This window comes from Saimiri boliviensis, chromosome Y, assembly GCF_048565385.1.
Source record: "Saimiri boliviensis isolate mSaiBol1 chromosome Y, mSaiBol1.pri, whole genome shotgun sequence".
NCBI classification, from domain to species: Eukaryota; Metazoa; Chordata; class Mammalia; order Primates; family Cebidae; genus Saimiri; species Saimiri boliviensis.
The window spans coordinates 9717102-9736729 of NC_133471.1; positions in this window are offsets into that span (position 1 = coordinate 9717102).

Consider the following 19628-nt stretch of genomic DNA (forward strand, 5'->3'; position numbering starts at 1 on the left):
GAACAGAAGTTTTAATAGATAAAATGATTAAGCAGTAAAAAGATATGAGAGATTGAAGATTAAATCAATGAAATAAAAAGAGAAGGCAAGACAAGAGAAAAAAGTGTGAAAGAAACATAAACGAAGCACTCCAACAAATATGAGATTATGTGAAAAGACCTAACCTACTCTTGATTGGTGTACCTGAATATGATGGGGAGAATAAATCCAAGCTGGAAAACATACTCCAGAATATCCTCCAGGAGAACTTTCTAAGCCTAGCAAGGCAGTCCAATTTTCAAATATTCTAAGCCTAGCAAGGCAGTCCAATTTCAAATTCAAGAAATACAGATGGCCAGGCACGGTGGCTTATGCCTCTAATCCCAGCACATTGGGAGGCCACGGTGGGTGGATCACAAAGTCAAGAGATCGAGATCATCCTGATCAACATGGTAAAACCCTGATTCTACTAAAAATACAAAAAATTAGCTGGGCATGGTGGCGTGTACCTGTAATCCCAGCTACCCAAGAGCCTGAGGCAAGAGAATTGCCTGAACCCAAGAGGCAGAGGTTGTGGGGAGCTGAGATCGCATCACGCCATTGCACTCTAGACTGGGTAACAAGAGTGAAACTCCATCTCAAAAATAAGTAAATAAATAAATAAATAAATAAATAAATAAATAAATAAATGAAAAAAAAAAAAGAAAAAAAGAAAAGAAAAAAAGAAATACAGACAACTCCCCAAAGATATTCCTCAAGAAGAAAAACCTCATTGGACACAATCATCAGATTAACCAGGGTTGAAATGAAGAAAAAATGCTAAGGGCAGCCAGATAAATCTCAGGTCACCCACAAAAGGAAGCTAATCAGACTCACAGTAGATCTCTTGGCAAAAACCTTGGTAGCTGGAAGAGAGTAGGGGCCAATATTCAACATCTTTAAAGACAAGAACTTTCAACCCAGAATATCATATCCAGCCAAAATAAGTTTCGTAAGTGAAGGAGAAATAAAATCCTTTATGAACAGGCAATTACTGAGAGATTTTGTCACCACCAGACCTGCCCTACAAAAGCTCCTGAAAGAAACACGAAGCATGGAAAGGAACAGGTACCCATCACTGAAAAATCAAACCAGTGGGCAAAGACCAAAAATGCAATAAAGAAAATGAGTCAAGTAATAGGAAAGAAAACCAGCCAATAACCAAATGGCAGGATTAAATTCACATATAACAATAGTAACATTGCAATGTTAACAGCCTAGATACCACAATCAAAAGACAGACTGGCAAACGGGATAAAAAGTCAAAACCTATCAGTATGCCATATTCAGGAAATCCATCTCCCATACAAAGATACACATAGTCTCAAAATAAAATGATGGAAGATTTACCAAGCAAATGGAGAACAAAATAAAAGCAAGGGTTTCAATCCTAATCTCTGGCAAAATGGACTTTAAACTAACAAATATTAAAAGAGACAAAGAAGAACATTTTATAATGGTAAAAAGATCAATCTAACAAAAAGACCTAACTATCCTAAATATATATGCACCCAACACAGGAGCATCCAGATAGATAAAGCAAGTTCTTAATGAACTAAAGTGAGATTTAGACTCCCACACAATAATAGCGGGAGACTTCACACTCTACTTTCTATATTAGACAGATCAAGAAGACAGAAAAAGTATCAATAATATCCAGGACTTTAATGTAGAACTGGACCACGTGGATCTAATAGACATATACAGAACACCCCATCCCAGATCCACAGATTATACATTTTTCTCAGCACCACATTGCACTTACTCTAAAATTGACCACGTCATTGGAAGCAAATCACTCCTCAGTAAATGCAAAAGAACAGAAATTGTTAACAGTCTGCCAGACAACAGTGCAATCAGACTAGATCTCAGTATTAAGAAACACACTCAAGCCCACACAACCACTTGGAAACTGAACAACTTGCTTCTGAGCGTTGACTGGATAAACAATGAAATTAAGACAGAAATAGAGATATTCTTTGAAACCAATGAGAAGGAAGATATAACTTATCAAAGTCTCTGGAACACCTTTAAAACAATGTCGAGAGGAAAATTTATAGTAATAAATGCCCACATGAGAAAAAAGAAAAGACACCCTATCATCAAAATTAAAAGAGCTAGAGGAAGAAGATCAAAACCAATCATAAGCTAGCAGAAGACAAGAGATAACTAAGATCAAACTGAAGGAGATAGAGAAACAAAAAAACCCTTGAAAAAATCAATAAATCCAGGAGGTGATTTTTTGAAAAGATCAACAAAATAGACTGACCACTAGCCAGATAAATAAAAAAGAAAGGGAAGAAGAGTCAAATAGAGGCAACCAGAGATTTCTACAAACAGTTCTATGCACATGCTGGTAAACCAAGAAGAATTGGATAAATTCCTAGACAGTTGTACTCTACCAACACTAAACCAGGAGGAAGTTGAAACCCTGAATAAACCAGTAACAAGGGCTGAAGTAGAGGCAGCAATCAATAGCCTAGCAAACATAAAATGTCCAGGTCCAGATGTGTTCACAGCCAAATTCTATCAGATGTACAAAGAGGAACTGATTCCATTCCTTCTGAAACTGCATCAAACAATACAAAAGGAGGGAATTTTCTCTAACTCATTTTATGAGACCAACATCATCCTAATACCAAAACCAGGCAGAGATTCAACAAAAAAGGAAAACTTCATGCTAATATTCATGATGAACCTTTACACAAAAAGCTTCAATAAAATACTGGCAAACAGATTGCAACAGCACATCAAAAAGCTTATCGATCACAAGGAAGTGGGCTTCATCCTCAGGATAAAGGCTGGTTCAACATGCACAAATTCGTAAATGCAATCCATCACATAAATGTAACCAAACACAAAAACCAGACGATTATCTCCATAGAGGCAGAGGAGGCCTTCAACAATGTTTAAGAGCCCTTCATGCATAAAACTCTCAATAAACTAAGCATTGACAGAACGTATCATAAAATGATAAAAGCTATATATGACAAACCTACAGCCAATATCATACTGAATGGACAAAAGCTGGAAAGATTCCCTTTGAAATCAGGTGCTAGACAAGGATGTCCTCTCTCACCACTCCTATTCAGTATAGTATTGGAAGTTCTAGCCAGAGCAATCAGGCAAGATAAAGAAACAAAACATATGCAACCCGGAGAAGAGGGAGTGAAACTGTCTCTATTTGCAGATGACATGATTGTCTATACAGAATAACCAATCGTCTCAGGCCAAAATATTCTCAAACTGATAAGCAACTTCAGCAAAGTCTCACAATACAAAAATCAATGTGCAGAAATCACAAGCATTCCTATACATAAATAACAGAGAGACAAATCAAGAGCAAATGACTATTGACAATTGCCACAAAGAGAATAAAACACCTTGGAATATAAATAAAAAAGGATGTGAAGGAACTCTTCAAGGAGAACTACAAACCACCACTCAATAAAATAAGAGAGAACACTCACAGATGAAAAAACATTCCATGCTCATGTATAGAAAGAATTAATATCATGAAAATGGCCATACTGCCCAAAGTTATCTACAGATGCAATGCTATACCCATCAAGCCACGAATGACCTTCTTCACAAAATTGGAAAAAAGCACTTTAAACTTCATATGGAATGACAAGAGAGCCTACATAGCCAAGACAATCCTAAGCAAAAGAAACAAAGCCAGAGGCATCACACTACAGGATTTCAAACTATAGTACAAGTCTACAGTAATCAAAACAGCATGATATTGGTACCAAAACAAAGACATAGAGCAATGGAACATAACACAGGCCCCAAAAGAATCACCACATGTCTTAAACCATCTGTCCATTGACAAACCCAGCAAAAACAAGCAATGAGGAAAGGACTTCATGTTTAATAAATGCCATTGAATTTTTGAAATTCATTCAAAAATGGGCAAAGGATATGAACAGATACTTTACAAAAGAAGACATACAGGAGGCCAACAAACATATGAAAAAATGCTCATCATCACTGGTCATCAGAGAAATGCAAATCAAAACCACATTGAGATACCATCTCACACCAGTTAGAATGGCGATCATTAAAAAATCGGGAAACAACAGATGCTGGAGAGGATGTGGAGAAATAGGAACACTTTTACACTGTTGGTGGGAATGTAAATTAATTCAACCATTGTGGAAGACAGTGTGGCGATTCCTCAAGGACTTAAAAATAGAAATCCCATTTGACCCAGCAATCCCATTACTGGGTATATATCCAAAGGATTATAAATCATTCTACTACAAGGACACGTGCACACGAATGTTCATTGCAACACTGTTTACAATAGCAAAGACCTGGAACCAACCCAAATGCCCAACGATGATAGACTGGATAGGGAAAATGTGGTACATATACACCATGGAATATTATGCAGCCATCAAAAACGATGAGTTCACGTCCTTTATAGGGACATGGATGAACCTGGAAACCATCATTCTCAGCAAACTGACACAAGAGCAGAAAATCAAACACCGTATATTCTCGCTCATAGGCGGGTGTTGAACAATGAGAACACATGGACACAGGGAGGGGAGCACTACACACTGGGGTCTGTTGGGGGGAAATGGGGGAGGGGTGGGGGGTGGGGAGGTGGGAAGAGATAGCATGGGGAGAAATGACAGATACAGGTGAGGGGACGGAAGGCAGCAAACCACACTGCCATGTGTGTACCTATGCAACAATCTTGCATGTTCATCACATGTACCCCAAAACCTAAAATGCAATAAAAAAAATAAAAAGAAATTTATCTAAGGAAAAAATAAAATAAAATAAAATAAATGCCATTGAAAAAACTGGCTAGTAGTGTGCAGAAAGCAGAAACTGGATCCCTACCTGACACCTTACACTAAAATTAACTCCAGATAGACTAAAGATTTAAACATAATACCTAACATCAAAAAAACACTAGTAGGAAACCTAGGCAAAATCATCCAGGACATAGGCATAGACAAGGACTTCATGATTAAATCATCAAAAGCAATGGCAGTAAAAGCCAGGATAGACAAATGGAATGTAATTAAACTGCATAGCTTCTGTGTAGGAAAATAAACCATCATTAGAGCCAATCGGCAGCCAACAGAATGAAAAAAAAATTGCAATCTACTCATCGGACAAAGGGATAATAAACAGAATTTACAAAAAAATATATATATACCAAAAAAATTCAAAAGTGGGTGAAGGATATGAACAGACACTTTTCAAAAGACACATATATGAGGCCAACAAACATATATACAAATGCCCATCATCAGTGGTCATTAGACAAATGCAAATCAAAACAACATTGAGATACCATCTTAAGTCAGTTAGAATGTTGATCATTAAAAAATCTGGAGACCATGATCTAGAGGATGTGGAGAAATAGGAGCACTCTTACACATTGAGTGGGATTGTAAGTTAGTTTAACCAGTGTGGAAGAGAGTGTGGTGACTCATCGAAGATCTAGAAGTGGAAATTTCATTTGACCCAACAATCTCATTAGTTGGCATATACCCAAAGAACTATAAATCATTCTACTATAAAAACAAATGCACATGTATGTTCATTGCACCCCTGTGTACAATAGCAAAGATCTGGAACCAACACAAATACCCATCAATGATAGACTGGACAAAGAAAATGTGGTACATATACAACTTGGAATACTATGCAGTCATAACAATGAGTTTGTGTTTTTCGTAGGGACTTGGATGAAAATGGAAATCATCATTCTCAGCAAACTAACAAAACAACAGAAAGTCAAACACCACGTTTTTACTCATAGGTGGTTGTCGAACAATGAGAACACTTGGACCCAGGGAGAAGAGTATCACCCATTGTGGGGGCAGCTGGGTGTGGGCAGCAGAGAGGCAGCAATCGGGGGTAGGGAGGGGAGGATGCGGAGGGATAACATGGGTAGAAATGGCAGATATAGTAGGCGCCAAAGTTAAATAAATACATTTTTAAAAATTGAGCTATCAAGAAAACAAAAATGTTGTTTTGGACCCCCAAAAATTAATTTAATATTAAACTTGGTAGTTCATTGGAATAGTCAATTGAATAGTAAAGCTGAATACATTCTCTGGAAAGAGGCTGTTTCTGTGTCCAATGTGGCTTGGCTTCCTGCCTAGTCATTGGTTCAGGAAAGGACTGTTTAGACATTTACCTGTAATATTTGAGTCAATACAGAAATTCATTTCACATATTGACTAGGATCTGACACAGAATGTGGTTTTAATTAAAACTGAGGGAGGAAAGATTCAGATATCAACCTCTATCCTGTATAATATTCAAGACTCAGGTCAGACACTTCATCTAATCTACAAAATATAACTACTTCAAAAGCGGAAACTGATGTAAAATACTAGATTCAACAATTAACTTATTGAAAACCAGAAAAGATTAACATAAAACTGCACTCTTCAGAATAACTTGTCATTTAAAAATTTAGGATTGCTGTACCACATCAGAGACAACTGTGCTAATTCATTCATAAATGTTTCATGCCTTAACAGGTAAGACAAAAACAAAAAAAGACACACTTAAGGATCACACTCAATGATAAAATATTGAATCCAAAGTGTCTTAATAATAAATAGATTTAGGTGCTCCCTGAGATGAAGGAATAAAATCTAACAGCAGAAACATGTGGGTAGGAGGAGAGTAATACATTTTTAAACAGACCATCATACGACATTAAAAATACTAAATACATATTAAATAAACCAAAATTTTTTTTTTGCTTTTTTGTTTCTTATAAAGAAGATTCAGCACAAACATAGCCAAAATATGTGAGGTCCTTATTATATCTGAAAGTAGGCTTAGTGAGAAAACACAGAAATGTAAATATCACATTACAATTTATAATTTGATGATTTGTCCACACAAACAAATCATTTATTTTTAGTCTGTCCCATTCAATATTGAGAATATTACTAAATAACTTGAATATTGAGAATTTTACTACGATGATCTTTGTTGTTTATTTAAAATGAAAATGTAGCTGGGAATCATATTTTGTGTCTTGTGATTGTGACTATACATGAAAGGGAAGTTAATGAAAATTGAACACAGAGTAGGAAGATTTCACACATTTACAAGAAATGCCAGAAGACAAAAATACACAGAAAAGGCAAGAGGAAAAATATAAAAATAAAATATACACATATTATTATTCCACATAACTTATTTAATAAAAATACATTTTTCAATTCACAAAACTTAAGCAAATGTTAAATACCAAGGATAAAATCCATGAAAACTTTTTTCTTCTCTTTTAATTTATTTTTTATTTTTATTTTTTGGAGGTGATGTAGAAATAAGTTCAGCTTTTGTAGATAAAATTCAAGTGGGTGCTTCCAATTAAGAACAGAAACTGTTAAATATGGTTGTTAATTTCAAAAGCAGGAAGAGAAATAAATGGAAGTAAGAAAAACTGAATCAATACAGTTAGAAAAACAAGTGGCATGTGGAGAGAGAGAGAGAAAAACAAAGGCAGAAAGAAAGGAGGCAAAGGCAGAGAGAAAAGGAAAATCCAAGGTTAACAAAAAACTGTCTGATAGGATATTATGTAGAAAAGAGTAACCATATTTAATATAAAATGTTTAAAGTTATGTCTTAAAATAAAAAATAGTATTATATTGAGAACAATTTGCTTTTATGTGGCAATACACACACTGAAATATTAAAAATAAAGCTTAGAGAAAATAAAAAAGTATTTATCAGAAAAAGATAGACCACTGATATTTTATTAGACAAAAGAGAATTTTAGGAAAAATTCAAGCAACAATGTAAGACAATAACAGATAACTTAAAGGTGATATCAATAAGTTCAAACTGATTCGAGGCCCAACACAACTTAGCAGCTGTGGGCACACTGTCTCACTAGATGTTTTTGCTGGGCAAAGCATCTCTGAACAATTGGAGCAGGCTGTCAAGGACTTAAATATAAAGCCTCCACTCCTCCCAGGAAGACGTTAGTAATTTCAATTAGAGAAGGTATTTCATTTGTTTGCCTCTAAACCTTAGCTTCCTGAAATAATGAAGTTTGATTTTTCAGTAAGAAAATTTCTCACATTTAAGTCATTTTCAAAAGAAATCTTCCTACTCTATTGTTGTGTGGCAGACATTAAGTGACTGTAGTTACTTGGTATTAGTAATGGTAAACTCTGTCTTGTTCTGTACGAAATAATCTATATAACTGTTGGATGCCTCAGTGCTTTTCAAGTGAGCTGCTTACTGTATGGTTAATATGTATATTCATGCTAAGAGTTCACTGGTGATTTGGCTGTTTCCTGGATTTTGTAACATACATGTGTAGAAAGGTATTCAAATAAAAGAAATAAATTATACCTTTATCAGGGTGCTATTAAATTTGAAAATCAAATATCACATATCAATTGATTTTTTAAATTCATCTCTAATAATGCTTATTTAATATATATATATATATATTTTAACAGAGAAGTGTAGAATGGCTGTTCCAAAAGAGTTTAGTGGATTGTTTTCCTGCTGTTTGACAGATTACGTGTTCTTTCCAGCAGTGGTGGGGTCATCAGAGTCCAGTGTTCTAACAGAGGAAGTGTGTGAAGCTTAATTTTACTTTTATAATTCCTATAACTATTACCAGAAATTTCTGAAAGTTTTGTATAAGTAGTCTAACATTTTTTTTTATGTAAAGGGCATTACATTTTGCTAAGTATAATATGTTGTAACGTAACAGTGAATCAATATTTTGAATAAGTTCCAAAGTCTTTCTGTAGTTCTATTTAAGGGTTACAACGAACATTTGTAGATAACAGTCAAAACTTGTACATGGTGATTTTATGTGGAAGTAATTGTAGATGGACTAAGAGTAATAAAATAAAATTTTAGCTTCATTCACTTACCTTTTTACCACACATAATTCTTATCTTACTTTGTCCTCAGTGTGGTGTCATTTTGAATGATGTGCATAATCAAGAAGTCACATTGGTATGGAAATGAAGTCTATGAGTGTTAATTGCTATATTTCTGTTAAAAATTCTCTTCAGCAATTTCAGAAAACATTATAATCCACTGAGCTGTATTGACCATTAAAGGGACACCAGCACTTCTGCAGTTCTCCGTATAAAGTAAGAATTGTTTTCTGATTGGGGCTGCAACAAATAAAAGCCATCTACCTATGAGATTAACAAGGTTTAAACTTAGCCAAGGTAAACACAATACGGGCCGACATGTACTTGATAATTTTGCAAACTGAAGATACAAAAGTCCATTGAAACATGTACTCAGGAATTAAAATTAAAAATTAGTCAAAACAGTTACCTCTGGAGTCTCGTAGCTAAATATGTTATTTAGGATTTTATTTTATAATTTGTTTAAACTCCTTATCTGTCAACATAATTCTGCATTGGATTCTATGCACCTGACCTTTCTCTGTGAGGCCTAGCCTTTGTCAATAGTGACACATGACTATTTATAAAGGAGGTGCAGACACTGGATCACCATCTTTCATTCATTCATGGCAAGATAACAGTCAGCAGCTTAATTATGGTACTATTTGTCTGCTTCTTTGTACCTTTTGTTTGAGGGGCATGTTGTCTAATTATATGTCACCTGAGTCAACAGAGGCAACTGTAAATAGTGAATAGATAAGATCACAAGAAGCCTCTTAACTATCACAGTGTTTCTGCCACAAAATTTAGGGCCATTTACTTAAAAAAAAAAATACCATGACAACAATAAAACTAATGTTAGTGTAATGAATAATAAATTTTATGACTGGATAAGGAATTTGCTTGATTAGATCCTTTTTGGTTTTTACACCATAGAACCAAATAAACTTATGAAAAAAAAAAATAATTAAAAACCCACAGTGGAGTGTTTTCCAAATCCTGCCTTGTAAAACTTAATTTTTAAGAGATAAAAATAAAGTCAGTTACAGATGAGGAAACCTGTATTAAAAAACAATGAAATATTTGAAGTTCATTCATTAGGTATAAGGACCAAAATTTCCACAACAAAGATGCTATCTCAGTATGTTTCTGCTTCTATGACAAAATACCTTAGACTGGCTACCTTATAAAAACCACAATCATATTTCTTGCAGTTTTAGATTTAGAGTCTAGGAAGTCCAAAATTAAGGCACAGACAGGTTCACTGTCTGATGAAGGCCCGATTTCTGCTTCTAAGATCGCACATGTTGCTGTGTTCTCCAGAGAAGACCAATACAGTTTCCTGAAATGGTGGAAGGACAAAAGGGCCTAGTTAGTTTTGTTGAGCCTTTTTATAAGGTTGTTAATCCTACTCTTAATCACCTCCAACATTCCCCACTTTTTAATTCTATTACAATGCTGCACTTAAATTCCAACATATGAATTCTGGAAGGACAAACACATTCAAACCACAAACATCAAATGTAAGAACTAGAGGCAATATCATAATATACCTAGAGAAATATGTGCTTTTATGTTCAGGGAGAAAACCAAAATGTGCTGAAAAAATGACCTCTTGTTTTTCAGATCATAGCCCAACTCTGGAGAGAGGAAAGACACAGCTTTATATTCCAAAATGTAGGCCTGGAGTTTACCAATTAGATGGGTTATACCCATTTAAATTTATAAAGCAAAAATAAGGAGACTAAACAAAACCCAACTACTTTTAGTGAAATGAATGAGAAATTGTATGATTGGGCAAGGGTTTCACTTGCCTAGATTATTTTTGGTTCATACATTATAGTACCAAATAAAATGATGGACAAAAATAACAGTGAAGTACTCAGAGATTTTTATGGAGAGTTTCTTCTAATGACAGAGAAACATTTACAAAAGAGTAAATGTCAGCTAATTCCTCCTCATATACGAGTTAGAAGCCGGGCAGCAAACATGGTTATGAAGAGTCATCTAGTTCTTCAAGGGAAAAGTCTCTTACATTATTAAGAGAAAGATAAAGAATTAAATGCAAATATTTAAAAATCTGTGTCAAGTTTATTTGATATCTTTACAGTAGTCTCAATTTCTTCCCTGGGAATTTCTGCCTTAGCTTATAAGTTATACTAGGATAAACTTCACAAGTGCAATAACTCAATCTATTGTTTTCATAAACCAGTAATTCTGACTTAATGAATAACTTCTTATAGGTAACCTAAAATTTTTAATTGTTTCTCTTGAGTGACAAAATGAGCAATTAAGTGATCATATATGGAACACAGTGTGTGAGGAAACCAGGTACCTTTTGACTTTGTCACCAGATTAGAGCATATCTACTAGAGAGCTTTCTTCGACCATTGACACTGAACTTTGAATACTCTGGCAGAGGGAAGAATTTTGAAATGAGGTGTGTATTAATTTTATGAAATGCTTTTCTCTGAAAACCACTTTTGAAATATATAGGTGATTTAAAATTCTAGAAAAGCAATGACTTGAGACATGCAATTACCAAGCACATAAAAGTAAACTATAGGGTATGCATTTAACACCATAAAATTTCAGACTTATTCAAAAAATTAACATCAGTACTAATGGAATTATTATATTATAATATTTTCTCTCTTGTTCCTTAAACAATGAGCCATCCCAACCTTTGCAAGCTTGACAAATCACATCTTAAATCTTTTACCTTAAGCAAAAAGTTATTTATTTATTTTTTTTGGTCAAAAAAGTAATATATTTAAAATGCTCACAGTTCCATCTGAAATGTTGAACTGTTTATGCTTTTCACTTTTCTGTGTTCGATGGATAATAAAGATTTTCATTCCAATAAAATATAAGAAGCCACAGAATTCCTGAGTGTCCCAAACCCACAGATTTCTCTGCCCATGGGCATTGGGGCATTATCTCTGAATTCCCAGTTTTGCTCCCACTGGATGATTTTCATGTATTTTTCTAATGGATTTTCACTGTGAGCAGATATGTCTCTCATTACTTTGCCTCTCACTACTGTTTTTAAAAATGCACTAATATAATCTCAGTTCTTCAAGCACAGCCTGTATGCTACCAAATTAACTTTGAAAATTGAAGTCATGGATATCATCTAAGAGACAAATAGGTGATCTAAATGAAGGGAGGTATTAATTTGCCTCTCTTGCTTTAGACATGAATTAACCAGGAGTCATGTTAAAGTTCACATGTTACAGTAATTCAAGAAAGACTTAGTAGGTGTGTTAAGTGATCAGAGTACTCCATCTGCTAACTGTCTCAGCCAGTCTCAGTAAGCTTTAGTTTCCCATCTATAAAATGGGAGCAGTGAGATCTTCTTACCACCATGTTGTTTTAAGTGCAGACTCTTCAAGTTCTGGTCTGAAACTCAGGCCATATGCTGTAGAATTTGTGATAATTCTAAACACCTTCCGGTAGTGAAATGCATTAATTATTTTGCAGTGAACTATATTAATATTCATGCTAGAATAAAGAAACATCATAAATGTGTTTACATTAGTTCAGGTCAATTTTTCAATCAGATGAGCTCAAGTCTGGTTAGGCTTTGCCACCAAGTAAGTGATCGATAAATTTGTGCTCTCAGAGGTTTGTGTATTTGAAAATTGTATATAATGTATTCTGTAATAGTAGCATGCTTCAAAAGACATATAAAGCTGTAGCTGGAACAGTAAGCTCTCAATAACTGTTAGTGGTTATTACTATCAGGGCTCCATATAATGTTTAGTGTGCAAGTTTGTTATTAGTACTCACTTCTTTAAAAACAAAACAAAACAAACAAACAAACAAAAAACTGATATTCTTAAGTATATTCATTTTCTTCTCTGGCTTTTCAACTTGCTTCCACAATTAGCTTTTTTCTGCTCCACAGTATGAGGAAATAAAGTTTGCTGCAATCCAAAGCAGTGGCTGATCAATCATTCTGTCAGTGGATTAGTAAGCGGCAACAGGGTGCCCTGCAATGGTGGCATAAGTGAAAATTTATTTCACAATTCTTGCAAATGAAAACAAGGAAGGCTCAGAAAAAGTATGAAAAAAAAGGTGAAAACGGTAACACATGCACACTTTCTTTGCACTCAAAAGCAAGTAAAATTAAAAAATAAAGGCATATAGGCTTCAATATCCTTCCTATGAATAAATAGGAAGGGACAGAGATGCATCCATACTAAAGACACAATAATAAAATCATACCCATAACCATTTCTACAGTGCTTTTTAAAATATGGCCCCATGCTGGACTACAAGTCATCACATTTCATCTAATTCATCATGGTTTCATAGGTATTAATATCCCTGTTACAAACACAGAAACTGAGGTGCAAGGAAGTTAAAGTAACGTGCAAGTAACAAGATATAACAACTAATATCAAAACTTGGGTCTAAAAGAAAAAAACAGTTCTCTGATTCTACAGACAGTGTTATTATAGTTAAACCACCTTGCTTCGTCCATGTGAGTATATATCTGTCTATCGAGAAATCCATACAACTACTAAATTGTTGTTAACATTGGAATAACAAATAAGAAAGGAAATACAAAGATAAATGTGGAACTTCTATGTCATCACCACACCTTTCCCATTTGGGACATGAGGCTCTCCCAAGCCAGTTACAACTATGAGGCAGTCACTTTTGCTAATTATGCACATAGTATTTCTGTATAATTTTCTATAACACAATAGTCACTGAATATTCAATAAATTATGATCACTACATTTTCATAAGCATCAGAAGCTTTACACACACAGTAATATTTATGGGTTAAAAATGTCTCTTGCTTGTCTGAGTTTGCTTCAGTTGCAATTTTAAATTGGCAACCTAAATAGCTATTTCTTTTCTGGAAGCTTTACAATCTAGTATCTGTGCCTTCAGCTATGCATAATGCTCTACCTAAAAACCCCTAGAATAGTAAGAATAAAGTGTAAAAAAAAATGATATCTTGCTTTCCTCTCCATTTTATTACTATTATAAGCATTGGTCATATTATCACTGGAGAATTTACTCAGTGTATCTTACCTCTAAGGTATTTGGTGGAGTAATGTTTGATGTTAAAAAAAAAAAAATCTGATTTACAGTGCTGTAACTTGGGCCAAGTATGCATATCAACAAAGCATACTAATTACACTGAAATTGGCAAAGACCAGTACTCACTTCACCTGGCATTTGTTTTGTCAGAGCTTGGCTGTGAACTTCAAACTCCTCATGCTCAGCTACTATAGAATTTTTGGCTTTCTGCAGTTCATTTGGAAAGACAGCAACTTCAGGAGCTGGCTGAGCTAGGCCTAAAAAGGTAAAATCTAATTCTATTTATTATCATCTTAGTTTTGTTTGTTTGTTTGTTTTTTTAATTGTATTTAACATATACAGGAAAATAGTTTTTAAACGGTTCTTCCCTTTGTTTGTACTCACACGATACATATGATATTTATTCTATTAAATGACCTCAGAGCAATCCTGACTCAAATTTTAGAACAAAAGTATTTAGTGCACGTTAATGCAAACTTTATTACTCTTGGAGTCATACTCCAAGGAAAGTAACTCTTTTAAATCCTCAGATTAACCCAGAAAACTGTTTTCTCCTCTACCAGGTACAGAAGGAGCTCTCCATCTATTTGTTGATGACAACCTCAACACCTAATATAATTTGTGCATCCATCAGCAGCAGTTGGAATACAGGCAGAAATCAGGTAGCTCCCACAGTCAAGATCATCTAAGAACCATTTAATAAAGGGTCACATTAAGCATAACTGCAAAGAATTGGGGGTTCCCTGGGATAGGAAGAGGATCACTCTATTAGCACTCACTCCTTGGGACTGAAGGATCAGTTGGGAAATTCTCCCTTAGCACTGGAGAAAGAGAGGAGGTGCAGAGTACTGGGAAGAGGTCATCACAGGCACTATGACCTCACTTGTTTGTGAGGTGCAGCAGCCAGTCTTGGGCCACTGTATGTGAAGGCTGGTGTAATTACTGGACAAATACAATCAGCAGGCTGACTGCAAGGGATGACTTATCACCACCAAGAGGCAGGTTTGCCAAATTCAATCCAGGAATCTTAATTTTATAAATCTTCTCAATTTAACCCTCCAAATGCAAGTACAAAGCATAGTTCTATAATACTGACCTAATATGAATTACTAAAACATTAATATCAGGAAAAATAACATGGTTTAGGAGACGGAAGTTTACATTTCTACTCTCTTCTAATTGTTATTTAAGTAATTAATTTTGTGCAAGAAGCTCCAATTTGTCTTCTTTTACTAGTGAATAAGCACTCATCTTTTTAACCTTCTCATTCAGCATATGGTTTTGTTGTTGCCAAAGACTGGACCTTGACAGATTCTAACAACCTGAAATTAAACAAGAAAAATTTACACTTGGATAATGACTTTACAGTGTGGCAAAAGTAAAAGCTGGCAGCCTTCTTTCTTTAAGCACAGTGAAACAATTTACTTAACATCATTAAACATATGTCTGAATCTCTGCAATAAGACTGACTACACCAGTAAAATTTATCATCTGCCCTAGAGTAGAGAGAGAGATAGATTTATAGACCATATCCCGTGAAGCAAGTTCCTCTAAGATTATTACCCCATTGTCTATATGCAAGGAAAAACCCAACAACAATTACACATACATGTGTGTGTCTCTGTGTGTGTGTGTGTGTATATGTTTTGTTTATATATATATATATATATATATATATATATATATATATATATATATATTTCATTACATATATAATAAAATACAAAAATTTCTGTGCATGGTGACATTCTGCTGCAATCCCAGCTACTCAAGAAGCTGAGACATGAGAATCCTTTGAACCCAGGAGGCGGAGATGTCAGTCAGCTGAGATCATGCCAGTGCACTCAAGTCTTGGTGACAAAATACTGTCTTAAAAAAATCTGAACATGTTATGAATTGCTTCCATCTTTTAAGTATATTATACCTCATATTTGAGTATGAATGACAATGCACTTCTGATATAAGATGAAGTTAAAAAATAAATTTTATATGCAAAATACATTGTAAGTACCTAATATTCCACCTTTTGACAGCAAGTACAGAAATACAGAGAAAAGTAAAGAGGCAATGGCATGTGAAAAATGCACCTAATTTTATTTTAATCTGTAAGATAACAAGGTAACAACAGAAATTTTCACCTGCCGATGATGGAAGAAGTGAATAGGTTGATGTGGAAATTCATAGTATTGGCCAAATGCCATGCAATGTAGAAACTAATAGTACTGGCCATTTGCCAGTAAGTGTCACCTACTGCATGTAAGTTTTTTCACTGAATTTTCTCCACAGTCTTGTAATATGAGATTGCATATTACAGGAATTCCCTTCTAGAGATTGCAGTTTATTAGCTTGTGCTCTAATTCCCTCCACAACCCTGTAATATTAAAAAAATTCTACAGATTACAATTCATTAACTTCAGCCTGCCCCAAAACACACAAGCAATTAGACACACAGAGAGGATTCAAGCAGGACTTCAGGACCCAAAGAACTGTTTACACTTTTCTATGTGGCAGTGATTGAAATTAAAAGCTACTGAATTATCATCAGCAGCTGTCACCCATAAGTGGCAACCAAAACATAGTAGAGGATGACTTGGGATAAATTACTTAAGTTTAAAATTGTATATATTTCTTAAAATCTATTTCAAAAAACAAGAACCTTAACAATTATCTCAAGTTCTTTTATGCAATTTACAGAGTGAGTTCCTCCTTTATGGAATTAATAACTATGTATTCGACCTGCAAATGAACAACTTTTCCTGAAAGAAAAAAAACCCAGTTAAAAACAAAATAATGCTTCCTTAGTGAACACAAATAAATTTAATGTTTATGGTCAGTATTTCAGACCTAATAACCATTATTTTTTAATCCAAAATAGCACACGGAGGGGTCAAAATATTTTCGAGCCAATAAGAAATAAAGTTTGCTGCTCAACGGGCAACGTGAATCTATATCTCTCATGTACGCATTAAAATTTTGCCTGCTACACATGCTAATCAGAGATACACCATCTGCCAAGAGCATGGGGCCTTAGTTTCCATAGGTATTCACTTTCTGGAATAAGAACTGTGTGTTACTATAGTATAACAGACAATGTTGTAATCATGTTGTATTTAATATTTTTTCATTTTCACTTCACCTACTATGAATCTATACAGATATCTCATCAAAACATAATTTTTACATACAAGAAGTTATTAATCCATAAAGAAGTAATAGTCTCTATAAGATAGTAGTAAAAGGGGAAGGTACACATTTGGTGTCTGCTCAACTTCAAGTAACCAGCCCCGGTTTACTCCCAAGAATCGAAATAAAGTTTCTGCCAAAACTTTAACTTCCCATTACAGACAATTTCCTAGTAATTGCCTTCGTAGTCTCAGGCCAATGTACGGAAGAGTTCAGGAGGTTATACGTCACATAAACATGTTGTAAAGAATAAAAATATATTAGAAGCAAAAGAAATCAGAGGCTAGGTCACAGGGTACAGAGAAGTTAAAATTTTCTGTAAGTAAAAAATAAGGAATCTCATGGTTACAGGTAATATGTACCAGAGGGCAATGACATGCTGGCAAATTATTGAGAATTAAAGATTTATCAAAATATATTCAAATAAAGTAGAATAAAATATTGATGATAAATTACTGAATATACAAAGCATTAAACATAAAGGTTTCTCATAAATCAGTGAAGACAACCTTTTTAAAAATTGTATATAATTAAAACATGTATAATTTTATAGGACCAATAAAATGTAAGCTGTATTTTGCAGAATATGGAACAGATCCAACTTGGGAAGCTAATAAAATAGTATAATACTATCATAGAACTGGACAATACAGCTTCTTTTTCCCACCAAAACATAAGTTTTATTTTTTCTTTCATCTTCAATCAGTCGATAAGTTCTAATGTTACCATCATCCTTTAGTTCAAGTTGACACCTGAGCATCAGAATGACTAAATATGTGTTTCCTTGTTATTGTTCTGAAAAAATTGTATCAGTGAAGTACCTTATCTCTGGCACAGGTGTACTTGAGAACATTGAAAACAACATTGTGTAAACTTTAAAGTCCCTTGGTATTTGTAGGGGTTCAGTCAGGGTGGTAATAGAAACTGTAAAATTATAGCAAATAGTCACAAATATTCTTGGAAGGCCAGTGGTTGGGAGAGTTGCATAGCCTCAGTAAAAGGTTTGACTGAAGACAGACTAATCTTCTATACCTTGAATTGATAGCAGAAAAGCTAATGACAAGGAAATGTGGAGAAGTTTATCTAAATAACTTGTTTAATCATGTTGCCCTACAACCAACATTTCAACATCTGCAGGTAGGATCGCTCTCTTGGGGGGATGATGATCAGGTTAGTAACCCTCTAATGGTGTTGACTCAAAGAACTTTTTTATTTAATGTGTGTTGAAGAAATGCCAGAAGGGCCAGCTGGTCAGGTTAGCTGCTACAACTCTTTAAGTCAGTGTCCTGGTTCTCTAGTCTGTTGTTTCACTGAATTGGTGTCTGAGTATGTAATTCATTTATGGTGTAGCTGGTGTCTGTGAGAAGGTGGTGACCTCCACATGATGAATGGTACAAAGTATTGCACAGAAGCCCAGAAACAAAAGTGCAAAGAAACTGCATAGTCAATGAGTAATCAGTAAGTATTTGGTACCTGTCTGGGATTTCCAAGTTAGTTGGGGATATCTCAGGCTAGGGTTCCATTGTAGGACAACATCAGCTCTCTCCCCAAGAGATTCATCCTACCTGCAAATGTTCAAAGGTTACTTTTAGTACTATGTGAGTAAACAAGTTATTTAGATAAAGCCCCCCACATATCCTTGTTGTCAACTCAACAGAAACAGTATAAAACAGTATAAAACAGTATAAAACAGTATAAAACAGTATAAAAAAAACAGTATATAAAACAGTATATAAAACAGTATAAAACAGTATAAAACAGTATAAAACAGTATAAAACTGTTGAAACAGCTGCTTAAAACTAGTGGAGCCTCAGCTTTGCCAGTTCACTTAAGGGGCCAAATGCAAACAGTGGTAATCTATAATCCATGGTTTTGAAAAAGAAACCATGTTAGAAGCAGACCTTTGAAAACATGTAGAGAGAATTCTTAAACAATGTCATATAAAAAAGCAATGGGCCCCAGTATTATCTTTAGCACTATGGGCTTTAGTAAGGGTGACTTTTGTTGCATTATACAGAGAAGAGCCAAAAAATAGGAAGGAGGATGAACTGTAACCTACTTTATTATCTTGAACCCCTTAGCCACTCCCATAGACCTGAAATAACAACGAGAAAACAGAAGTCTTGCCTTAGCTGCCTCATCCAATAATTAAGAAACAAACAAACAACAAAAGACAAAAGACAAAAATTATGCTACAGCTGTGGGACCTTTCCTTAAGCAAGCAGAATTAGAAGGGCAGCTTTCATCCTTCCTGGTAGGGCAAGATCAGCAGGGAAATTGAGTACATTAGCTCATTTCTTTTAACCCTCATAAAAAGATAAGAAAAAGGCATTAGAGGCATAGTTAAGTAGGCAGTGGGTGAAAGAAATGGCCTGGTGACAGAGAAGCTCATGGTGCCCTGGGCTTATAGAAACCACCCAAGCTGGAGGCAGCCTTGCAGTGGTGGGAGAAGGGAGTGGCACAAACAAACAGTGACACAGACAAAA